Raw genomic sequence first — 9,365 nt, 5'->3', positions numbered from 1 at the left:
ATATAGGGCGCCTATCCTAAGACCTTTTTCAAAGCCGCGAAACCCGAAGGCTTCCAGAGGACTGCTACTTTACCGTTTCGGCGGATGCTACTGTGACTACCCTTTAGATCACACAAAGGCACCTCAGCGTGAACTGTCACATGTCAATAACATCCCATTAGTATTCCAACACAAGGGTGCCCGAGAGGATCGATATTAGGCTATTGCCAGGCTAATAACATTAATACTACTCCATAGAGTTAGCGCTTGGAGAAAAAGTAGCGGAATTAACTTCAGCAACGCTTCTATCTAGAACGATCAGTGTTTTTACCTTGATTCTGAGAATATATATATAGAATACACGTACCAGAATTTTATTTAATCCTGGAACTTTACCGGCTTTTCAAATTTTCTACTCCACTGCTTCAGAGGAATTCTACTATATAAAAAGACAAACTAAAACAATGTTTTTGAATTCCGTAGAGTTTGAGTTCTATGCGTTTAATACCTATAAATTTGTTATATTACATAAACCATCTGTGTTTTAAGTTGGTTATTAATTTTTTTTAATGTCTCGTTTGAATCAGCTAACAAATAAAGGCGTTGTAGAAAAAAAAATCCAAATTGACTTATTAAGTTTTTTTTTTTCAAAAGAACTTTTTCTTGATGCGTCTAAATAAAAAAACGAAAACCATAACACGGAAGAAATATACTATAGTTGCTAAAAAGAATAGTTGTCCACGCTTAAAAAAAAACAATTTTCATCTTTATTGCACAATGTTTATTTATAATTGAATATTCCCAAGTTCATGCAAGTTAAAACTGTTGACCTTCGTAGTTTACGCTATGTGGAAAATTACTCTCGCTCACCGCGGCACGACTTTATGCCGCTCGTAAAAAACATTGACGTGATTGCATTGAAATTGGGCCAAGAACAAACCATGCTTATGCCACATCGATTTATGTCGCGTTTGCCTATAGTTGTCAAGTGAAAAATAAAAACATTGTTTGGCATCGCTGTCCTTGAAATACATTTGTTCTTGTTTAATTAAAAATCAATCTTATATAATTAATGTGCATTATTACATGTGTCTAATAAAAAATATCATTAAAATAACTACATAGTACTAATACATAAACTACACACCTAAATACAATATACAGGTGATGGTAATAGGTGTAAAGGCTTTAAAGGGGTAAATCTGTAGATGTATGACAGTAAAAAACTTAAAGCTTTTGTATCAACCAGTATATAGAAATCACTCAAATCAATTACCAATCACTTTAACATGTTATATTAATGTATATTTTTTATTAGAATGCGATAGGCCAATAGCTTCTGGTAAAAACTGCAGGGACAGATAGTAAACAATGTTTAATGTTAATAAATAGTATTCCGAAATTTGAAAATCATTTTACATACTATAATGTCTACTTCATTTGTTATTTCTGAAGTCATTGTTTTTCGTATTGGGTGTACCATAAATTTATTGACCGTAAATGAGCTATACATTCATTGCTTTAAAGATTCTGAACATTTCACTCCATTTTATACCTACAAACTATTAACCTCTACATATGTCCAGCGATGAATAGAAGCATGTATATCTTTGATTCGTACGTTCCAAAGTTTAAAACGATTGTTGCTTAAAGTTTTCTTAAAATGATTACATGACAAAATATAAGTAATTTCTTCAGCACTCAGACCTTAAAGCACTTCGTCTCGTAATACTAAATAAAATGGAGTGGGGAAACTTAACTTATATTGGCCCTATTTCAAAGCGAACAAATGTTAAAGCGTGTGCCAGCTGCGTCTATCCTCTGTTACCGCCCTTATTTCACACACCCGCAGGCAGTACGAGCATTCCATATATTAATGGAAAACAGTTTTTACAAGGAGCTTGTGGGAACCGGTTTTGCTTACAGATAATATTACACACACACACACACACACACACATATATATATATATATATATATATATAAATATATATATATATATATATATATATATAAATATATATATATTAATTGTGATAAATAAATACCTACGAAGAAGAGTTTATTATCTTCATTACTTTTTAATGACGGACTCATGATAAAACTGAACTACCATATAATAGATATAATTTCTTAAGTATTGGATTAATGATTGGTTATAGGTCTAAACTCTTTAAAGGAGTGAATTTATAGCTCATTTGTCGACTAAGCTTAGTAAAAAATATATTTTTCTAGTGGTGGCCATTAACTTGAGGCAGCACAAAGTTTTCAGGAATAGATAGATAATTTTAGAGATAGATTTCAGGGATAGATAATTTTTATAAGAGAAGTCAAAGTAATAGAAGGCCGGATATCGGAAACAGGGATGAAAATAGGATGTATATACCAGATGGGGCAAAGCAACCTGCGGCTCTCAAACCACTTGCCGCTCTTTGAAGGATTATTTGTGGCTCTCAATAATTGTACTTGACTTTCCTTCCGTGTTAATATAGTTTAATTGTTAATTGTTAAATTCATTACAAACGTTTTGAAATTATTATGTATAGGATTTAAAAAAGGATAATTTCTTAGTAAAAAAAAGACATACTTTTTTGCATACTTTTTAATTACGATTTTAAATACGACTCGCGAAAAATATGAAATGTCATAAAATTTGTCTGACTATCAACGAGTTTGATCACCCGTGGTATATACCATACATTAATTCATAACGAACGATATATACATCCACCCCTTAAAAGTCTTTGCATCTATAACGAATAACCCTGTATAATACGTAATAACAATATATACAGAAAATTTAAATATAAATTTTTATTACACTTCCGAAAAACCAAAAAGGAAAAACAATTCTAACAAACGCTAGTCATAGCTCTATTTAAACAAAAGATTTTAAAAAGATCGAGTTATGCACAAAAGCTGCAACAATTACTCAAGCCGGAGACCGGTAACAAACAAACCGGAGAAAGGCCTTATCGTATCAAAAAATAACTCTTCAACGAGATCTTAAGGTTTTTTACCTTTAACAATATAATTTTTTAGTATGATATAGAATGTATATTAATTTGAATATTTGCATTGTTTATAACGACCGAAAATTTTTGAATAAATTGTATGTAAAGAAAGTTACCAACATTCTAAGTACTATTAAATGATTAAAAACCAAAAGTTAACTGCAAAGAATAACAACAATGTCGTTATCAGTAGTAAATTTAAATTATTTTCACTTAATATTTGAAAATATAGGTACATGTGTTTAAAATCATTTGATATTTTATTAGTGATTACATTAATTTCGCGTGTCAATGTTAGCTGTTTTCCGATTTAGTATCTTTAAACAAAAAGGTTATTTTTAAATAACCAATTTCTTATTTTAAATTGGTATATTTACTTTTATTATTTTATATTGTTTTTTCAAAGAAGTAGGTAAGGTTAGGTTAGGTTAATGTCCAATAACACTCTAGCCCGGGTTCGGGCTACGCTAGCCTATGTACAAAAGGTGAAAAAAAAATCTACATCGGATGCGTCACCTGACGTATTGTATCGTTGACGTATCGTTTTCTCAATGCGAATCAGAGAAGGGCAGCAACGCGAAGCTGTTTCGTGTTACTGCGATACAGCGAAGATACCGGGGGAGGCACATCCTACTCCTGGAATGGATTTTGGCAGAGTATAGAGGAGCAGATCCGAGTTCCGTAGGAGATCCGGCAGCCCCCCCCCCCTCCTTCCAAAGTACCTAAGAGAGAGAATCCTACATAACCCTGTTCTTCCACCAAAGGGACGGGTATCTTGTGTTTGTCCTGAAGATTTTCCACGACACCAAAAAAAAGATTAACGTCCAATGACATAGGTTTCCGCCATAGACATCCAATGAGACCTGTAGAAAGTGGCCTGCATCCAGGATCTTCTGACGATGATACCTAGGTCGTCTGTCCACCTCGTAGGTGGATTTACTTTTCACTTTATAGTAAATATAAATATTGTTTTAAGTAAAACAGTGTTTCAATGTCTTCTGATTGACTTAAAACGTATTTTTAATATAATTTTATTTAAAAATGTATGAGCCTATTACATTAGATTATAAGTTAGTTAAGAAATGCATGCGGCGTGATTGCAGGAAGTCCATGGAAATATTAATAGCTCAACAGTTAATTGTCACCGGAGTTAGGCAGATTACAACAACTTTAATTATCTAATCGCTAATTGATTTTAACATGTATGGAATAACGCTAGAGTTAGATCCATATTATTAAAGTAAGGTTTATGATCTAATCTGTGGAAGGTAAAAGTCAATTTGGTGACTCCAACTTCCATAAATTCATAGGAATATTGGATGTAAATAAAATTGTTATTTTTTCTTTTAACTTCTCCTTTTATTTTATTTTTGCGTAATTGTGATTTAAAATTGGAATGTCTCACGAATTGGTGTCCCTTGCTTTAGGCGATGAGAATCATGCTGACTAACTTACGTATAATTTATACAACTTAATATATTTTTTGGCTTAACAGTCTCATTAGACATTGCAAGTTATATCTTTACAATTTTTGTTAAAATCGAGTACAGGAAAAAATGAAAAATCACGACGTATTCGAAAAAGGAATAAGTGTTGTGAAATAAGATGATACAAACATTAATTTATTTAAATTTCGCAAAATGCAGTTCAATAGCTGGATCTGACTTTACTCCACGAGTATTTTTAAAAATAAAAGTTGTAGCTTAGCGCAAAACTGAACAACGTCTGGACGTCCTTTTTTTATTTTCGTTGAGGTTACGGGGAAGATTCTAGAAATAGTGAAAGCGATAATTTCGCGATATTCTTCTCAAAAATTATCACATTATTTCGATAATGCTATGTAAGAAATAGAATATTAATCTTTGTAATTATTCACATTTATTTGATGAGGTGACGTCATATTGAAATAAAGAGGTAAAGATTAAAACAGTCACATTCTTTTGAGACTGTACTCGCAGCACTGCTAACAAAAGGGTTGCGGAATACCTTGTCTAACATGCGATAATAAATATCTCTTATTCAAGGTCTTTACATACGTGGCAACTTCCTTTACCTATTTACGTTTATTTTATAAAGAGGTTTTTGTATTATCATGAAATAAAGTATTATATGCTCATATATAAACTATTTGAAGTTTTGTATTTGCAAAATAATTAATAAGTTAAACAGGTGTTGACCTAAACGCAATGCGGTAATTGAAATTTCGTTTCGTCTGACGTTTCAATCATTTATGTCGTTTTGATGAAATTTTATCGTGTGTATTTTATTTTATACATTCGTAATTAATAATTGAAGTTCAGTTATTAACGCTTTATGACATGTATCACTATTGGAATACATCTATTTTTAATTCACACCTTTTTTGACAAAAATATTTGTACAATGCTAATTATTACTATATAAGTAATGTTAAATACTATTAGTACCTCAAAAATAGTTTTGTCATAAAGCCGTCAACGAAACCTTTTCTAGTCATCATGGAAAATATTCTACTTAAAGTTGGAATTAATTAATAATCAAAAACACTATCGTATCGAACAAACTTCAAAGAAGGAATTAGCGAGTGAGACAGTTATTTCACTTGTTCGAGTGAGACAACAAACTACACCTGCTTATACGCAAGTAGAAACTCCACGAAGCCGTTGAAGCCGCTTCCATAATTTCTTAGCTTAATTACTAGATAAATATGCATCTGTATCATAGTGTTCGGGTCATCATGTAATAAATAAGTCAGAGAAGCAAGTCAAGCAATCTGATTTGTTTTGTTAGATTTTGCATATAATGACACTCTTATAACTGTCAGAGGCACCATATAGTCATATACAATTTTCTATATACTTTTAAAACAAACAAAAGTCCTCCGTACAAATAAGAAGTAAACATTCGTTCATTCAATACAAACCTAATAAGTAAAATAATGTATTGGTTTTCGCTAAAGCAAATATAATTAAAAAGTTTTAGTGGGGGTACATTATGTATGTTATAGAACTATATTATTTACAATGTATAGGTGATAAGGTTATTAATAGAGCCTTCAATCCCGTTTCCAAAAAAAATATCATCAATACGTTGTTTGTATTATTTAATTTTGGACCTCACAACCTACGTAAAACAATGTACGTATGCAAATAAGATATGATTGTTATAAAATTAAAATACGAAAAGTACTAAAATACATACGCGTTTGTACAATGTATTTTGTTAAAAATTAAACTCTTTATACTAACACTTTCTATTTAACAGGTCAAGATTCGTCTTTAGTATAATACTATTAAAAGAATTATAGCATTATTTCAACAGCGCTGTGTCAAAATCCTATTACACAGCAAGAAAAGAAACTTATCGCGAAATTTATATACTCGACAACGATAAAATCCCATGCCAATTTAGCGTCGGAAATACTGGTTCAATAGTTTATATGAGAGAAATGTTTCAAACAGTACTTGCTTTACTTATATATATTTATGTATGTAGAGTACGAACGGCTGAAGTTGACCTCGTTAAGAACAGTGAAGAATTTGGAACTAAATTGGTATCAGATTTAAGAGATGACGTTAATTTGGATTTGTCTATTGATGAGGAATATGAAGATTTAAGGGCAGAATTACTTGCCTATCATACGGCTTTAGCATCGCTAGCTTCATCACGCAGTATGTTTCGTCATAAATTAATTATTTAATTTAGTAGTACAATGTTTTACACAAATAGTTTTAAAGTATTTACACTAAAGATACGTATTTGATTTTCTCTAGGGTCACTACTATCTACACCCTGTTGGAATCTCGGAGGTATTTGTATTGAAAGCAAACTGTGCACTGGATTTCGGTCCCTAACAGAAGTACCCGGCTGTAAAGATAAGATTAGAGTGTGTTGTTTCGCTTGGAATCGTTTCAATGTGAGAGATATGCGCGAACACGGAATTAGAACGTTAGGTTTACCGTGGTCGTTGAAACAGGAATTTGGGGGAAAAGGTATAAGTGTAAAAGATAAAGGTGTTAAGAAGAAAAGAAATAAGAAAAAGAAAAACGTCGTCACGGATAAAGCATTGAGGTCAAAAGTAGTAGCGGTTATAATGACGAAATAAATATAAAATTGTTCAAACAAGTAACACGTTTTGAACTTTTAATTTCCGCCTATTTTTATTTACTTGTTAGTTTGTTGAAATGGCTAAATTTAATAGTAATTTTTATTGCATTAAAAACAAAATTATTTTGAAATATGTAAAATACAGATTAAACAGAAACTACTTAAGTTTTCTAAAAACAAGGAAATCTATAAACGAAAGCAACTAACGAATTCATTGGATGAGTAAGCAGAAGGGGCGTTGGGCAGGTGACGTAGAGTGCATTTCTGGAGTGAAGACCACGGACCAGTAATAGCAATGAAGAACATCCACCCGCAAAATGGAAGAACTTGATATATCATCCCGAAAACCCTGGGTGCGAGCCCCTATCAAAAGGTCTTATTTATAATCAATGGGCTTAAAGGATGATTTGGTGATGTAATGGAAAAACTTACTTATTTGTACCTTCTAAAATGCTTCGTACATATTTATTGAAACGTTATAAATGCTAAAATAAATTAATAGGTTACTTAATGTGAACAGTTAAATATAAATTTCAATATTTAAAATATTGCAACTAACTATTAGCTAAATATTTCGATTGCTCTTAAGTACACAGGTTTCATCCAAACATATCAACTTGGAGTCATGCCAATCGGATTAACTTCAGATTTCATTTTACTTCAAAATAACGTGGCTGACACAGAACCGCAAGGTTTCATTTCGTTGATCAATATATACGAATTGTTAGTTTATTATTAGATATTTAATGTGCATGAGCAGTTTTAGCCAAGCTGTTTTAGTCTTTACCTATAAGTCTACTTACAATCGTAAGTCATGAATTCGATTTCAAGGATATAATCCTATATTATTCACACTATGTATTTTAATTATATAGGATTGCCACTACTACTAAACAAGTTTCTAGAAGATGGGCATCAGTGTCCTCTGCGTACCATAATACCACACTGAGACCGACAATCCGTCTGCCAAGCGCGGTGATTGTGATATATCTGCATAGATATCTTTGGCAGAGGTCTATTGATTTGATAAAGAAACATTTAATAGAGGTAGCCAGGCTTTTTCATAGTCCGAGCTATTTAAGTTCATTTTGAAATTTGAAATTTTTCGCGAGCCGCAATTAAATACGTATTTAAATGTTATGGAAAAAATGTATAAATAAAAGTACAAAAGTTATTGATGTTGAGTTTAATTATTAAAAATCAAACAAATTTATTTTACTTATTTTGACGATTCTTTAAAATTTGATGGTTGTTAGTTATTACCGATCGATTCTAAAGGTGAATAACACGATATTTTTTTAAACTATTATTATTTAGAAAGCTCGAGTACATGTACCACAAGCTACAAATAATCATTCGAAGAGCTGCATGTGGCTCGCGGGCGGCTAGGTGATTCCCCCTTTTGGAATTAATAATATTAATTCCAAATATAATTTTCACTTGTGTACTCAAACAGTACTCGAGTATTAACTTAACTATGACTATGCAAGTACTGAAACAACCTTCCTTTGATCTTGAATTCATTCCACATTTGAATATTTAACAATGCCGGCCGGGGAACTCCGTGGAATCAAAGTTGTATAACGCCTGATGGATCCACATGTTACATAGGAGGTCTCTGCACACAACATTTGATATTCATGTCGGAGAACAATGCGAGGAGCGAGTGTGTACCGAGGATGCAGTCGCGTCGCGTCTACCTACTACTCATTACAACTTGTCGAGACACAAGTTACTTAAAACGTAACCCTTTTTCAAGGCAATGCGCCTCGTCATGGAACATTTGGTTACATTGTGTGCGTTAAAAAAAGAAGTTTATGAACAAGTTAAATTCGTGACAATTATACGTTATGGAGAAAAAATATACTGCAATCAAATTTAAATACTGTATTAATTTTGTTTTTTCTTAATCAATTGTTTCCTCTTCAAAGCAATTGTAACGTAACAACAATAAGGTTTATCATTTGGACGCGCGCTGTACTTTTCACAGCCAGATTCAATCACTAGTGCCGGCACAAGGCAAATTTTTGTTTCTTAAATATACAGGGTGATTGGTTACATGTGTAGAAGCTTTTAAGGTGTAAATGTATAGTGCATTTGCTGTCGATTATTATACAGCACACCCTATCCAAAAATCAATGGTTACAGTAATAATAAATAACGTTATAAAGTAAAAAAAACTTTTCAAAGTTATAATAATATCAAATATATAACACATAAATACATATAAAAATTAATTATAGTTCCTACCTACTTTGCTCTGCCAGAAGTTACTGGCCTGTTCTA

The 9,365-nt window shown here is 31.9% G+C and overlaps 1 long non-coding RNA gene across 1 annotated transcript; it reads left to right on the top strand.

Moving 5' to 3' along the window:
* The first annotated feature begins 6,314 nt into the window (after nucleotides 1–6,314).
* LOC137929790 (uncharacterized) lies at nucleotides 6,315–7,101 on the top strand. The gene is made up of 2 exons (XR_011108852.1): nucleotides 6,315–6,643; nucleotides 6,746–7,101. It is a non-coding gene; the product is annotated as an uncharacterized lncRNA (long non-coding RNA).
* Nucleotides 7,102–9,365: the final 2,264 nt, after the last annotated feature.

Source organism: Battus philenor, unplaced genomic scaffold (genome assembly GCF_028537555.1).
Source record: "Battus philenor isolate CCGP_79_NKW_IND1 unplaced genomic scaffold, ilBatPhil1.0.hap1 SCAF_5, whole genome shotgun sequence".
NCBI lineage: Eukaryota > Metazoa > Arthropoda > Insecta > Lepidoptera > Papilionidae > Battus > Battus philenor.
The sequence above is the reverse complement of the archived record's forward strand: the minus strand, read 5'-3'. Positions and strand labels throughout refer to the sequence as shown.